The following is a 16,089-nucleotide window of genomic DNA, read 5'->3' as shown; positions in this document are numbered from 1 at the left end:
TCTTGTTTGGAAAAGGTTTATAGTTTGTGACTGTGTATATGTATAGCTATTCTGATGTGTCAAAAATGATTTTATAATGTGATGAATGAAAGACTTCAGACAGCAAGCCTATTTAAATTTAAATGTAAAGCCGTATATTTTGAGGTGTTTTTCTGTTTAATCTTTATGTTTGGGAAGATCTATGCCAATCTGATAAATATTTATGTCTTAATATTATGTTAACTTTATATCTTAGTATTGTGTTAACTTTATAGTTCAACATAACATTAGACAAGCTAGAGACTGCATCTTCCCACCTTAGGAGTTTTTTGTCTCTGGGAGTGTATTTCTAAGTATGTGTAGACTGTCCCCTTACTGTGGTTGGTCAAACACTCCACACCCAAGGGTAGCTCACAGAGCTGTAATATATTAATAGTAATTAGTGGCCTATTTCATAGGTCAGATTCAGATGGCTCTACATCATTTCGAATATTTGTGTTGGGTTTAGCCACTCAGTTTCTGTAAATTGAATGGAGTTTATGGTTAAAAATGCATGCATTAATGGTTTCCTATTGGTGGAAAGCGGGAGTATAAGAACCCGAACTGAATAATAAGACTCTGAATCCAAAAAACTCAAAACCTACCCACAGTTACCTTCTTTTTCTAGAATATATTTGAATTCTGGCATTCTTACAACACATGTAGAATTTTGTAAACAGCGTAGACATTCAGATTTCCTTTGTGCCAAGACTCTATTGTGTATAGTACTGCCACTGAGCAAGTGCAATGATATTTTGGGCTAATAAATGTTTATAGCTTTTATGTGTGCATGTGTGTGTAATATACTCACATTTGCCTTAGTCTTTCCATTTTAAAATAAGGTTCTTAGTGGTCTCCAAAACTTTAAAAATGAGAAATATTACAATGTAGACTAGTAAACCTTACTTGAAGAAAAACATCCGTGCTCCTTAAAGTCAGAAAGAAGAAAGCCTAAAGCATATACATTTCATGCTTTTGAAAAAATAAATCATAGCTTTATGACTTTTTCCCCTATCAAGTTTTACCTCAGTGACAAGTTTTACCTCAGGTGACTTTGAAAACAAAAATAGCTGAAGTGCTGATTTGACTTCTCTTGAGGAGGTGGCCATTTTTTAAAAGCTTGTCTTTATTTGCCTTTGAAAATAAAAGAAAACCAAGCATCTGAAGGCTGTAATTATTCTTACTATCCTTCATTTTAATCATAACCTAATGATCAGTATTGCACTGAAACATATACTTTCTCAGACAAACAGTCCAAAATTTCACTGAAGAAGTGTGGTTATTTCCCTACTCCTTTGTGGTTTAAAAATCCTTAGGTCATCAATTTGTACTTGGCTTTATGGATGTTCTGTGTTTTGTTTAGTCTTGGAAAGAAAGGTAAAAGTGTTGGTTAGTTTATTCCATGAAAAGCTAGAGACCTGGAAAACTCATTGTTTCCCCAATATGTTTTTAAGCCAGTTATGATTTTCCATCAGTATCCAATACGATGACTTCACTACAGTGGTTATTATCCTGATGACTTGCTATGGGGGCTGATCTAATCGGAAAAGAATTGTAGGCTTTGAATTGGGAGTGTCAGTTCACTAAACGTTCAAAGCACAGTTGCTCATTTTCTGAAATCACGCATTGTCCGAAACATTTTATGTTCCCATTTGAACTTAAAGGAGCTTATTTTGATTTTTATTTCTGACAGAGTCTTTGGTTACAGAATGAGTTTGCATTCATCTAGAATATTATCAGGTTGCCAAGTTATCATATGCCCCAGCTGTAGGATAGCGTAAGTGGTGGAGTCAGCTGGAACAAATTCACAACCTATCATTGGAAATGCAGAATTCTAATAATCTATAATGTTAGGAATTATGAGTGTTTGATTTAGAAGTTGAGAGCTTTGTTAGGCCTAGTCCTCACCATGGCCTCAGAAATAAGACTTTAAACCAGGCCCTCTGTGACAGAGAAACAATAGTGGCAAGTGAGTGAGCCCTAATTATTTATGGTGTGGCCTATTCTTGTGTGTTGCTTTGGTCCTTTAGTCTTTAACTTCTGAGTGAAAATGGGCAACTGTTTGCTGAATTAGAATAACACAGAAAGAGCTGTTTGCTACAAAGAAAGGTGCAGTGTTCTAATTCATATCCCAGTCCTGTTACTTATAAAATATGTTCACAGCCAGAATACTGAGGGCCATCTGATTTAAAAATATGACATCACTTCAGCTTTATTCAGTAATAAAAGGATTTATTTATGAAAAAAACATATTCGTTATCATTTATGTTAGAAATTGGCCATGTCAGTGGCTTGCTTTTTATGTCTGCAATGAATTATCTAGTATATTTACTATGTAATACAAAACATTTTTTAATAGCTTGGGATAAAAAATACAGAACAATCTCTCTTGCCTGTCTGGGCAGTATAAGGAGATTAACCTGTGTACCCTTACAATAAATGACTGAATTAATTAGACGTCACTTTAAGAAATTCTTCTGATGGAGTCTGTCATTGGAAGATCTTGTTTTCCTGACACCTTGTTCCTTTTTTTTCATGATATTAAGTGTGAAAATGAGATAATTAATATGAACCTAACAGATCTTTTTTCTATACATTTAAGATTTAATTAGAAAAATATGTTAAATTCTTTTGGTCCAATAAAATGGTTATTTTTTCCCCATTGATATCTAATGAAGGTGTTGCCTTATTATTCCCAATGAAAGTCAATGGGAGACTTGGTTATTTGTCTATAATATCCCTAAAACAAACAAATCTCTTTACCTAGAAAAAAAGAAAAAAATTTTTCTCTCCACCTGCTGCTAATACTTTGAGTAATTGAATCTATGTGCATGGCCACAATAGGAATGGAAAACTATTCCAATTGTAGTTTTCATTTTCAGTTCAGTTTTACGGCATATGTAGGCAGGTGATTGGTAAAATCCCATCTTTTTACTGTGCTAACCGACTCTGGTGCCCAGTTGAATGAGTTGGAATGTAAAGGTTTCAGGGAATTATTCCCTTCCTTCATGTAGTGCAGCCTGTGATGAGCTTGCTTGGCGATTTTCACTTGGCTTCCAGGGTTCTGCAAAAATTTGATTTTAAATTTCATCTGCTCAGCGCATGTTCTGCTCGTGACTTAACAGTCGGTTGTGTAATAAGTGAACTTTAACTGTGCTGCATCATATGTTATGTTGTAGCTAATGACAGCAGTTAGTAGAGCCAGACCTGTGAGAGCTGGAACTCAAGACTGTCTCATTTTTCTGGGTCTCGCAAGCTTTCCGCCTTTGAGACCATGTGGTCTTACCACGCTTCTATTGCTCATTTTAGTGGAAAATATTTGAGTTTTCTTTCTTTGACTGGTTTCCACCTTATACAGGTTCTGGCTTTCGCCAGTTTTGCTGTATTAGTCTGAGTTTTTTTTTTAAAGTGGAACAGGTTTACTCTGGTAATGAGTGTCAGTTAGGATTGTGTTTGGTTGCTTGTAACAGAAAACAGGCTATAATGCTTAACTAAATAGAAATTTTTTTTTCCTCTAGTACTGAGAGACCCAGGATAGGTAGTCCAGAGCTGTAGGGTATCTCCATTTGCCAGTAGGGATCCAGACTTCTATATTTCTGTTTATTCACTTTTAGTTTGTCATATGGTTGCTCTGTGATCACAAGATGGCTGCTTCTCCTCCAGCTCTTGTGTCTCAATTCTGGGTGGAAAGAAGGGGAAGGGCAAAGACAAAGGGCAAAAAGTGAGAACCAGTTAAGTCAGCTTTCTTTTAAAGAGCCTTTTTAGAAATTTACTTAGCAATTTTCACTTACATCTCATTGGCCACAGCTATCCCCGAAGTCACCCCTGTCTGCAAGGGAGACTGGAAAGATGTAGATTTTTTAAGCTTGTCCTATTTAGTGCCCTGAAGAAAAACTGAAATTTTGTTTGTAAAGAAAAAGGAAAGAATGAATATTAACATTTGCAAGCAGCACTTATGTGCCACAGAGAGGGTAAGTAAAGTTATCTGTGCTGAAATTGGAACTTTGAAGTTTGGGCATGGCAGTTCATGGCAGCAATAAACAACCATATCAATATATTTGTATTTACTGAAACTTTGAGGCAATACCAGAGAGCTCCATTGAAGTCTCTGAGGATTTTCAAAATGACACAGTTGAATATTTTTACAATGTTACAACATGGATTTGAGTAGTAATTTCCACCAAATAATTAGGATTTAAATTGGCTAAGTAACTTGCTCATTGCCTCACACCTTAAGGCACATACCAGTTAAGGAGTATTAATAGATATCGTTAGTGATTTCACCTTGAACCCCGAATGTCATACTGACGCTCCTTTTGGTCTGACTTAGCCTTGGGCAGTTATCTCAACACTTAATCCGTCAAGAACTTTAAAAGAAAACTTTATCCTTTTTTTTAACTTTTAGTTTTTTTATATGAGCTTTTGGAGATTCTTTTTTTCTGGCTCAGGGATAGTTTTAGGTAATTAGCGACATGTAAGAAGAGGTGGTGAGGACTATTTATTGTCCTACTGTTCCTCTGTGGCCAAGCAAAGAAGTGTTTGTGTTTCTGTCTTGGGGTCATGGGTGCCTCAGGAGTCTGGCTCTTTGGGGAGCTGGAGTGTTTGACCAGAGCATCTTCATGAAATTGGAGATTATAAAAACATCTGAAGCCACAGAGGTTACAGTAAGGTGGAGTATCTAAGCTGTCATGTGTTCATTTCTGTTTTAGTTCCACAGTTGGATATGAAAATGCATAAAATGTACCAAACTCATCTGACTCTGTAAGGCTGATGAACGAATTGAGAAGATGATTTGTAATTTAGGATGTTTATTATTGCATATCAATTAAAAAGAAACTCACGTGCTTTTGTTACATCGGACCTTTCCTTCTATTCATAATGGCCTTTGAAGACAAGACAAGAAAAACTTCTGTGTCCATTTCTCGGCTCTTAGTAATTTAGGGATCATATTCTACCTACTTCTGAAGAGAAATTTTTGACAGCTAAAAATTTATCTGCTGAGATAGATCATTGTTTCTAAAAAAAAAAAAAAGCCATTTTTTTCCCTGTTACTTTGGTGCAATTTTATTTGCTATTATTTTATAACCTACTTTTATCTTTCTCAAAAGAAGAAGAAAATAATTCTGCTGTGGGGTGCATGTTGGGAAAGCTTTGTTTTTAGGGTCAACGGGATTTCACCCTGTAAGAAGGTGAAGGCACAAAGGAGGAAAACTCTGAGAAACTAACATGAGTATTCCATTTTGTTAGCATAACCGCAGAATCCATTCTGCATGTTTGGCCAAAGTGCCCAGTATGTTTCAGGGGTGGGATTGCATGGAGGTTATAGGATGGTGGAAATGAATAAATATGGAGGCTTATGTTGGACCAAGGAGCCCTGGTGGTACAGTGAGTGGTTAAGTGCTCAGCTGCTAACCAAAAGGCCAGTGATTTGAATCCCCACCTGCTCCATGGGAGAAAGATGTGGCAGTCTGCTTATGTAAAGATTACAGCCTTGGAAATCTTACGGGGCAATTCTACTCTGTCCCATAGGGTTGCTATGAGTCAGAATCCACTTGACAGCGATGGGTTTGGTTTTGGGATGTTGGACCGGATTGCAGAGGGCCATGAATGCTCAGCCAGGACCAAGTTTGGGCTTTATCTTGCAGGTCAGAAGGGAATAACCTGATGATCCTCATCAGAAAGTTACCCGTGAGATAGGTTTTAGTGAGGTGACTCTGATAACAGTGTGGAGAACTGATCAGAAGGGAAGACTCAGGAGGTAGGGACAGGCTAGGAGGCAACGGTAAACTTAGGACGATAGGAACACAAGGCCAATTGAAGAGAAGTTTCAGGAATTAACAAAATGTCCGACTGGTTGGTTTTGTATGTAGGATAGGGGCGTAACAATTTCTTTTGCCGAAGTTGAACGCAAGAAGCTAGGGGTGTTTTATTTTTAATTTGTTTTTTAAAAAATTACAGTATGTCATTAAAAAGTTGATTTTGAAATAAATTTTTTATATTCATCATTGCTAGACCTTCCTTGATAGTGAAATGGTCCGAATGTTGTTCACTTGACCTTGGAAATACAGTGAGTATGTAAAAACTGCAAAGTTCCATTTGCTGTAAGACTTCTTAAATAAATAAATACCTTACCAGTCTTCTTACTGGGAATCCTCTGAGCTTGTTTAGTAGCAGCTTAGAGTAATCTCTTTTCTATAAGCAAGTAGCATAATTGGTTTCATATGCTTTTTTGAAAATAAGCATAAATTATTTTTAAAAAATCTTTGAGGATGTTTCGGTGATGTTCCCCCCTTAGGTTTTATTTCAAAAAACCTCTTAATTTATTAGTTCTTTTTTTTTTCTCACATAAACTTCAACAAATTGTAGAGTCAGTTTGATTTGATATATATGAGGTTCGGTGGTTATATGATAATTTAAGCTCTGAGCCATCCTGGAATTTATACACTGAACTTTTAGTTTTTAACTTACAGTGGTAAAAATAATAGATACTGTTTACATACCTGTCTACTTACATGTCAGGCATGGTGCTGGGCATTGCAAATGAAATAAACGTGTGTGTGTGTGTGAATGTGTGTGTGTGTATTTGTATCCCCACTCCCCCAATTCACACAATCCTTTATGTTGAGTACAACTACTGCCATTTCACCATAAGGACATTGAAGCACAGAGAAATTAATTTTCCAGACATAATATAAGTTATAAGCGGTAGAAATGGGATTTAAACACCAAATGTACATTTGACATAAATTATATATTTTGTATTTCATTACATTGATGGGGAAATGGTGCAGAAATAGCTTTACTAGAATATTCTCATTAGGATTATGATTTTGATTAATACTAGAATTTTCTGAGGTTTGTTAAATGGATTCATGAAATAAAAATTAATAGCTTTAAAAATTCACAGAGATTTATTTCAATTCAAGCGTTAAATAGACTTTGGAGCTTGAACTGTTGTATCTTTGCAGGACTGTAAATTCCAATGATTAGATATCTATGAAAGGAAAATAAAATTTTAATATGAGTCTTAAATGCGTTTTTAGATTGAGGAGATTTTGGAAAGAATTAAGTTTTGTAAATGTCACCAATGAATGTGGCTGCTTTGATACATGCCTGAAATGTTTCCTGCAAAGAATTGTCAAAGGGAGTTGACAAAGTCTTGATTTTTCTCTAGTGGGTGAAAATATTTCCCGATAAATCCTAGTACTAAAGACATGGTACAAAGACACTATTGTCCCAGTAAATTAAACACATGCCCCTGTATTCAGTGTTGTAGTTCACTATACTGGGCATGCCAGTGTGACAATTTGTATTCTTGATTTTTAGCATGATTTAATGCTGTTTGGTAACCTATTTTATCCTACCTTATTTGACTCAGACATGGAAGGTCTACTGCACTGGGTTAAAAAAGTGGGATAAAATAAAAACAGTTAAACCATTTGCCAGTCAAGTTGATTCTGACTCACGGTGACCCTACTTGTGTCTGAGTGGAGCTGTGCATTATAGAGTTGGCTGATCAGTGGCTAATTTTTCGTAAGTAGATTGCCATGCCTTCTGAGATGTCTCCGGGTGGACTCTAACCACCAGCCTTTCATATAGCAGCCGAGTGCGTTAACTGTTTGCACCACCCACGGACTGCAGGATGAAATAGGACATACGAAATATTCTGAGCAGTAGAGATCACGTAAGTAGTCAGTGCATAAGATGGACCTAAGAACTCAAGTCCTCTGGCTCCTCTTAGGTCAATAACCTGTTACCTCCTTTTGACACCTTTGAACCATTACATATTACAGACATCATTTAATAAGGGCCTGATTATTTCCTTTCACATGGTTGTGTCCTCTTCTTAAAGAACTGTTTTATTTTGGGTACGTTCATTGCGAATTGTACCTACTTCATAGAATTGTGTGTGGTGGCTCAGAGTTCAGCAATCTGACAGTTTGTTTTAGGAGGTCTGCATACGCTGCTGCTTGGAGTTCAGGTATCCAGTCACTTGGCAGCTATGATGCTTTATAACACTTGAGTCTAAAATTAGTTGAACTGTTCTATTTTAAGAATAGACTGAAATTAGTAGTCCATGTCCTGCAAAACATGTGAAAGTTCAACTCTTAGGATATCGAATTACTTCTTTTAAAATGTAATCAGAAGTATGGTTGGACTGAAAATTGTTTGTTTTAATTTTTTAGAAAGCTTTGGTTATGGTGATTTTATTATAGCCTGGGTATTACACTCTATGTATATAATACATAAGAACCCATATTTTTACTCAGTTGCTCCTTAAGGCAGTAGTTTTACATAAGTTATCATGCTTGATCTTTAAAACTACATGCGTTAAAAAAAAAAAAAAAAGGCTAAACCAAACCCGTTGCCTTTGAGTCGATTCCAACTCACAGAGACCCTAAAGGACAGAGTAGAACTGCCCCATAGGGTTTCCAAGGAGTAGCTGGTGGATTTGAACTGCTGACTTTGTGGTTAGCAGCTGGAGCTCGTGGCTCTTAACCACTACGCCTCTAGGGTTTCCATGCGTTCAAAGGCAGAGCAGTATTACTTACCTGATTTTTCTTTTTAGCATGTTTTAGAAGTGCCACAGACTGCCAGTATTTATGAATGTTAGAATGATTCATAAATATTCAAAATATTTAATAGCACCTTTGACTGCCTCTGGTGGTAAAAAAGACAGTAACAAAAGGAGTATTTAGCTGTTCGTTTTGTAACCTTTGTGATAACTTTATCTTCGTAACTGAAACTAGGGAATATTGAAAATACGTAGTAGAGCTGACTGAAGTCACAGTTTGATTTTGCATGTAGTGTGAATTTTATCATGACTTTGAGCAAGAATTTATGGTTATCAAGACACTTTGCAGTGTTCTTTGAAGGTTAAAGTAATTTTGCAGAGGGTTCAAGCAATTTCAGAGGCTAAGATGATGTGAATTAGGAGTAATGTAAGAAATTAATACTATATTATTATTTCTGGCAGTTTAGCTATTACATAATTTGGAATCTTTTTCTTTAAAAAATTTTTGCAGAGTCCAAAGAAAGCAAAATGTCAAGGGTACTTTAGCTTTCTTGCAGAAAAACAGATGTATACCTAATTTCTATCCATCTCCATTTAGAAAACTATATAGAAATTTAGATTTGTATTTTAGTCAAAATGATAAACTGAATGAAATACTTGTAATTAGCATTCCTTTGAAAACATTCAAGTAGCATTGTTCCCCACCTTTCTGTATTTCGTCAGAAATAAATTGATTGAATGCCTCAAATGAACAAATTACTGTTATGTAACATGCCCCACCCGATCACGTTTTCTATTCAGTATTTCCCTAGAAAAACTGGGAAGAGATGAAGCACTTGGTGCCAGGAAAAATAGATCTTTACCAATTTGGAATACATGCTTTAATTCTAAATACCTGTTGATCCCACACTTAAAACGTGCAGAGTAGCTGGAGCCTACAGGAAGAAGAGGAACACAGGCTAGCAGCCTCTCAAGAGTTTGGTGAAGAAGGTGGACCAGCCCCACTTGTTGTACTACAAGTGAGTGCTACAAAATAGGGGTGACCTGAGCATCCAAGGGCTTCATGGGCAGGGTTGACATTTGAAGGAAGGCAGAATCTTAATGGGTGGGGAGTAGATGGTATAGGCAGAGGGTTTTCTCAGCCTTACCATTTCATTTGGACGACCTAACCTTGCCTTTCGTCCTTTCTTGTAGGAAAATTATTATAATGATATATTACATTATTGTAAACTGGACAAATTTTATTTATAGTCAGTGTTGAGTTGAAAATTTTATCCTCCATTTAAAAGAACATCTGCTGTACCATAAATATATTATCAAATCCCAGGACTTAGTAGGTGAGAAATAACTTTCAGGAGTGGCTCAGTGAATGTGCAGATTGAATGAGACATTCTTAACATGGTATAGGGAACCCTGAATTAGATCGATGATCATAGTAATTCATAGCACCTTACATATTTATCTGAGTTGGAATTGATTCGATGGCAGTGAGTTTGGTTTTTCGAGATTACATATTTATCAGTTTTTTACATATTTAATATAATTTTATTCTTAGAACAACTCTCTGAGATAAGTAGGAACCAATGCCGTTAATTTATAGCCAGGGAAACTAGGTTCTCAGAGGTTAATTCAGTGCCCACAGTTGCATTGACTGTGTTGCAGACGGGGGACTAGACTGTTGCTTGTTATGGATTGAATTGTGTTCCCAAAAAAGGTATGTTGAAATCCTAACCCCTGTTCCTGTCAATGTGACCTTGTTTCGAAATGGAGTTTTTCTTCTGTTACCAGTTAAGTCAGATGAGGTCATACCAGAGTAGGATGGGTTCTAATCCTAATCCCTTCTGAGTTTTATATAAGAGAAGAGATGTGGAAACAGAGTAACACCTGGGGGAAGACAGCATGTGAAAATTCATCTACAAGTCCAGAGAGCTCTCTGCTATAGATAATTGTGGCCTGTCTTTATATGCACTCAAAGTTATTATATATTATTAATTAAGAGCTATAGCTGCTAACCAATAGGTCGGCAGTTTGAATCCACCAGGTGCATCTTGGAAATGCTATGGGGTAGTTCTACTCTGTCCTATAGGGTCTCTGTGAGTCAGAATGGACTCGACAGCAATGGGTTTGGTTTTTTTTTTTTTAATGGTTACATCTGTGATGAGAGGTGAATATTCTCAGTTTAAATAAATAGCTGTTAGATATGTTCTGGAATTATTCATAGAGGTCTATATTCAGGAAGAGAGAAGTAAGATAGACTTTTTGTTTTGGGCTATCCATAATCCATAAACTTCAGTGAAAAATCTGTTGTTGGTTTTAGAGGTTTTAGTTATTTGAGGGAAAAACTCCAGTATCCTTATTTCCATTGTTAATTGAAACAGCTCTTAAAATTGTAGGGTTGTACATTTATTCTGTAATCAAGACAGAAAAGCTGTCCCATTGACTAAAGATGTAATTTCTGTAGTATTCAGTGGAAAAGGAGAAATTATGTAAGTAGGGGAGTGGTGGTTCAATGGTAGAATTCTTGCCTTCTTTGTGGGAGACCCAGGTTCGATTCCTGGCCAATGCTCCTCAAGCACAGCCACCACTTGTCTGTTACTGGAGGCTTGTGTGTTGCTATGATAGTGAACGTATTTCAGCAGAGCTTTCAGACTGAGACAGACTAGTAAGAAAGGCCTGGCAATCTACTTCCAAAATTCAGCCAGTGAAAACCATATGAATTATAATGGTATGATCCTGTTCATGGGGTCACCGTGAGTTGGAGGTCAACTGGACAGCAGGTAACAACAACGATGTGAGTATTTGGGGTAACATGGGGAAAAAACCTATGACACATGCTAACATTTTAGGAAAATAAAGAAATGTACAAAATATAAATAAAAAAAATCTGTAGTTCCATTATCAAATTACAGTAGTTAATTATTCTCACAGGTTTCCTTCTGCTTATTTTTCTTTAATTTATGAAATTGCAGAATTGGATCGCTATGTCTTAAGTTCTTTATCCTGGTTTTTTTTTTTTTTTTTTTTTTTGGTGAAAATATACACAGCCAAAGATATACCATGTCAACAATTTCTACATGTGCATTTCAGTGACATTGGGACATTCTTCAGGTTGTGCGACCATTCTAGCAATCCTTTACCAAATGATTCCACCACCGTTATCTTAAACTTACTGCCCCCTAAGCTTCCTTCCAACCTTCCAAGTTGCCATTGTCAATTTGATCTCATATAAAGAATTCTTTTTATTTCCTTCTGAATTTTACTTATTTTGTTGTTGAGAATATACTAGCAGAACATATACCAACTCAAGAGTTTCTACATGTACAATTTAGTGACATTGATTACATTCTTCAAGTTGTGCAGCCATTCTCACCCTCCTTTTCTGACATATTCCTCCCTCACTAACATAAACTCACTGCTCCCTAAGGCTCTTATCTAATCTTTTTGTTGCTGTTGTCAGTTTGATCCCATATAGATAGTTCTTAAAAGAACTTAATGCTCAAGTCAGACCTTTTTCACTAGTTAAGCTAAGGTGTTGTTCCTTTTAAGATGACTTCAGGTGATATTTTTGGCTAAGGTTTAAAGATTCTCTCAGGGCAGTAGTTTCAGGAGTTCATCTACCCTCTGTGGCTGCAGAAAGCCTGGAGTCCACAAGAATTTGAAATTCTATTCTGCATTTTCCCCCTTTTGATCAGGACACATTTATGGAATCTTTGATCAAAATGTTCAGTAACAGTAGCTGGGCACCATCCAGTTCTAGTCTCATGGCAAAAGAAGCAGTTGTTCACGGAGGCAATTAACCACACATTTCATATCCTCCTCTTATTCCTGACTCTCCTTCTTCCTCTGTTGTTGCAGGTGAATAGAGACCAATTGTTTTGCCTTGGATGATTGCTTGCAAGCTTTTAAGACCCCAGGCACTACACAACTAACTAGGAAGTAGAACTGAAGCACTAAACACATTATTAGGCCTATTAACTGGGATGTCCCATGAAATCATGACCATAAACCTCCAAACCAAGAAACCAAATCTCATGAAGTGATTGGTTGTACATAAACAGTCTTAGCAGCTACTCTTTTTTCTTCGTAACTATGTCACAGAACTTTTGCCAGTTCAGTTTTTTACAGGTGTACAGCTTATTGACAGCAAGTACAGTAATTGGCTGTGCGACCATACCCTTAATCAGTACAATTTTTCCATCACAGTTAACTCCTCTTTTTTCTCCTTTCTCCTGCTCCTGGTAACCACTAATACACTTTATTCTCAATACATTTGCCTTATTTAAAAAATATATATAAGTGAGGTCGTACAATATTTGTCCTTTTGTAATTGGCTTATTTCGCTCAGCATAATGCCTTCATGCTCCATCTATACTGTAGCATGTATCAAGACTTCATTTTTCCTATAGGCTGGGTAGTGTTCCATTGTATGTATGTACCATATTTTGTTCATCCATTCATCTCTTGGTGGACATTTGGGTTGTTCCCACCTTTTGGCTATTGCGAATAGTGCTGCAGTGAACATTGGTATTCATGTCTGTTTTTGAGTTGTTTTCAAGTCTTTTGGGTATATACATAAGAGTGGAATTGCTGGGTTGTAGGGTTGTTTTATTTCTAGTTTTTCAAGGAACTGTCACACTGTTCTCCACAATGCCTGTTCCATTTTGCATTCCCAGCAGCAGTGGATAACAGTTCCAATTTTCCCACACCCTCGCCAACACTTGTTATTTTTTTTTATCCTGCCCATCCTAAAAAAAAAGTGGGAGTGAAATGGTATCTCATTGTGGTTTAGACTTTCATCTCTCTCTGATGGCTAATGATGTTGAGCGTCTTTTCATGTGTTTGGTGGCCGTTCAAATGTCTTATTTGGTGAAATGTCTATTTAAATCCTTTACCCATTTTATGATGGAGTTGTCTTTGTTTTTGTTGAAGTTTTATACATATTTTGGTTATTAGATTCTTGTCAGATATATGGTTTCCAAAAATAGTCTTCCAGTCAGTAGCTTGTTTTTTCACTTTTTTGGTAAAGTCTTTTGATGAACAAAAGTTTTTAATTTTTATGAGGTCCCATTTATTTGTTTTGTCTTTCGCTGTTTGTGCCTTTGTTATTATTTCAGATTATCTGTTGTTAAAAGCTGGACCTGACAGCATTGCCCCTGCATTTGCTTCCAAGAATTTTATTGCTTTAGTTTGCACGTTTAGGTCCTTAATCCATTTTGAATTTTTGTGTGTGTGTGTGATGTTTATTTCTTTTTCACTCAATCTTAGTGTTTTCTAATGCCATCAAGTATTATTTCAAAATATTTTTCATGACTGATGCATGTATTCTGTTGTGTAGTGGTAATAAACAATGTCATAAAACTCTGGTTAAGCAATTTTTTGTCCTGATATTGTTTTGGTAATATTACTACATTGGTATTTTTTCATCTAGTTAAAAACTTCAGAAATGTGTTTCATGAGAACAATGGTATTGAATGGATTATATAAGCCATTTAGCAATTAACTGTTCATAAGATACTGCCTAATTCATGATTTGAGTAGATTCTGGAGTTAATATAGCCAATTAAAAAATTCTGATCCCTCGGAATTCTAGCAGTTCAACAATGAAGGAAGCAGTGACTAATAATCAGGGGATCTGGTTTCCATTCTTAGCTAACTAGCTAGCCTTGGATGGCCTTGTAAATTAAAATGAATTAAAATGAATGATTATTTAAAATGAATGATTATCAATGTTGCTAATCATCCTATAATACCTGCCTTAATTAATTAGTTAATTAAACATTTATTAGGAAGCATTTATTGGGTGCTTCTTATGTGCCAGCAAGTGTGTTAGATCCTTAGGATGACAGACATAAGAAAGTTAATGGGCTTTTTCGTTTTTTGGTTTATACTGATAGATAGGTTTGGTTATCCTTGACATTGTTTCCTGACACATTTTCCTTTTATTATTGATGGCATCTACCTCGTTTTTTATTTTGGTAATGATCACCATATTTGTGTTTATATTTTTATTTTCAGAAACTATTATTGATTCCTTTTGAAACTTTTTCAAAATACTTTTGAAGCTTTTGATATAGTTTGTAATCATTTATTGCATTTGTATTTTATTACTTGTGCTAGTCTTCAAGACTGTATTATTTATTAATGGTACTGAATTAAAGAGTACTTTGGGGATTTTTTTTGGGGGGGGGATTAAAAGGAACCCTGGTGGCACAGTGGCTAAAGCACTTGGCTGCCAACAGAAAAGTTGGTGGTTCAAACCCACCAAGCTGCTTCAGTCTACTTCCGTGAAGATTTGCAACCTTGGAAACGCTATGTGGCAGTTCTCCTCTATCCTACAGGATCTCTGAGTTGGAGTCGACTTGATGGCAGTGGGATTTTGGGGGATTAAATTTATTTTAACATCAATTAAAGTAGAAGTTTGGAAGAAATTCACATTAAAAAATTCCCACTCTCATTAAATGCATTTATGGTATGTATAGTTGGTGCCTTCCAGTGTGTGCAAGTGACCTTTTTTGAAGATGTTTTCATTGCTATCTCTCTTATCCTTCTGTGTTGTTCTTTCATGTCTAGGATTGTGTTTTTTTATGTGTTTAGTTGAATGGTTACAGTATATAATCTTGGGAAAAGACCTAATGTCATCTGCTACGCTCCTTCTATCTGTGGTTAAATGAATGATATCTTTTGTGGCACTTTTAATACTTCAGCTCTGAATCTGAACAAGCAATTCCTGATTATTCATTCTTTCACCAAGTTTTTCAAAGTCCTTTGAGTTTGAGGAGGAGTGACAACATCAGGACTGAAGGTCTTCAGCTTTGAGACTGCTTCATTCTGGGGGATTACTGAAGCCAGTCAGATTTGTCCTCTGTACCTTAACAGAACTGTAGGGTGGTTTTGCATCTAATCCTGATTTTCTTTTTCTACCTCCCTGTCCTTTGAGAAGTCCCATTGCATGTAGTTGATGTAGGAAAAAGAAAGATGGAGTGTGTCAGTTTTTAGTTCTTTCATTTTGTGCTTGAAAAAAAAACAAGTCAAGAGAAATGAGGTCAGCAAAGGAAAAAGCAAGGAGTAAGCCCAAAGTCTCCTGATTTCCATTTCTCTGCTTTGTTCAGCCTCCTCTTCTGCCTATTGATAGACTGAGGGGGTGCTTTCATTAGCTGTATCTATGTCACTTAATAAAAAGGCCAGGAATTACTAGAGAATTACTGAGGAAAAGAAGATAGAAGAAATGAGTGGAAGAAGTGAAGCAATAGGAGAGACAAAAGTAGTGATGGCAATGTTATTCTGTGTGTGCAACAAGAAGAATGTTGTTTTCAGTGCTGCATTTGGTGTTTATGTATTTCAGGGACCAGAATTTATGTCAGTGACGACAAATTGCATGCAGCAGGATTATCAGTGTTGTGGGACTTTAAGAGATAGATTGTTGTTGTTGTTAGGTGCTATGGAGTAGATTCTAACTCCTTGTGACCCCATGTGACAGAGTAGAACTGCCTCATAGGATTTCTTGGTATCATCTTCATGGAAGCAGATTGCCAGGTCTTCCTTCCCTTGAGCTGCTG

General features: G+C 36.3%; 1 protein-coding gene across 13 annotated transcripts in view; it reads left to right on the top strand.

Annotated features, from left to right (window-relative positions):
- The window catches only part of DST (dystonin), a 482,507-nt gene that overhangs the window by 117,703 nt on the left and 348,715 nt on the right, over positions 1-16,089 (top strand). The window lies entirely within an intron of this gene.

The sequence above is a fragment of the Loxodonta africana genome, chromosome 1 (assembly GCF_030014295.1).
Source record: "Loxodonta africana isolate mLoxAfr1 chromosome 1, mLoxAfr1.hap2, whole genome shotgun sequence".
NCBI lineage: Eukaryota > Metazoa > Chordata > Mammalia > Proboscidea > Elephantidae > Loxodonta > Loxodonta africana.
Note: the sequence above shows the minus strand (reverse complement) of the source record. Positions and strands in the feature narration are given on the sequence as shown.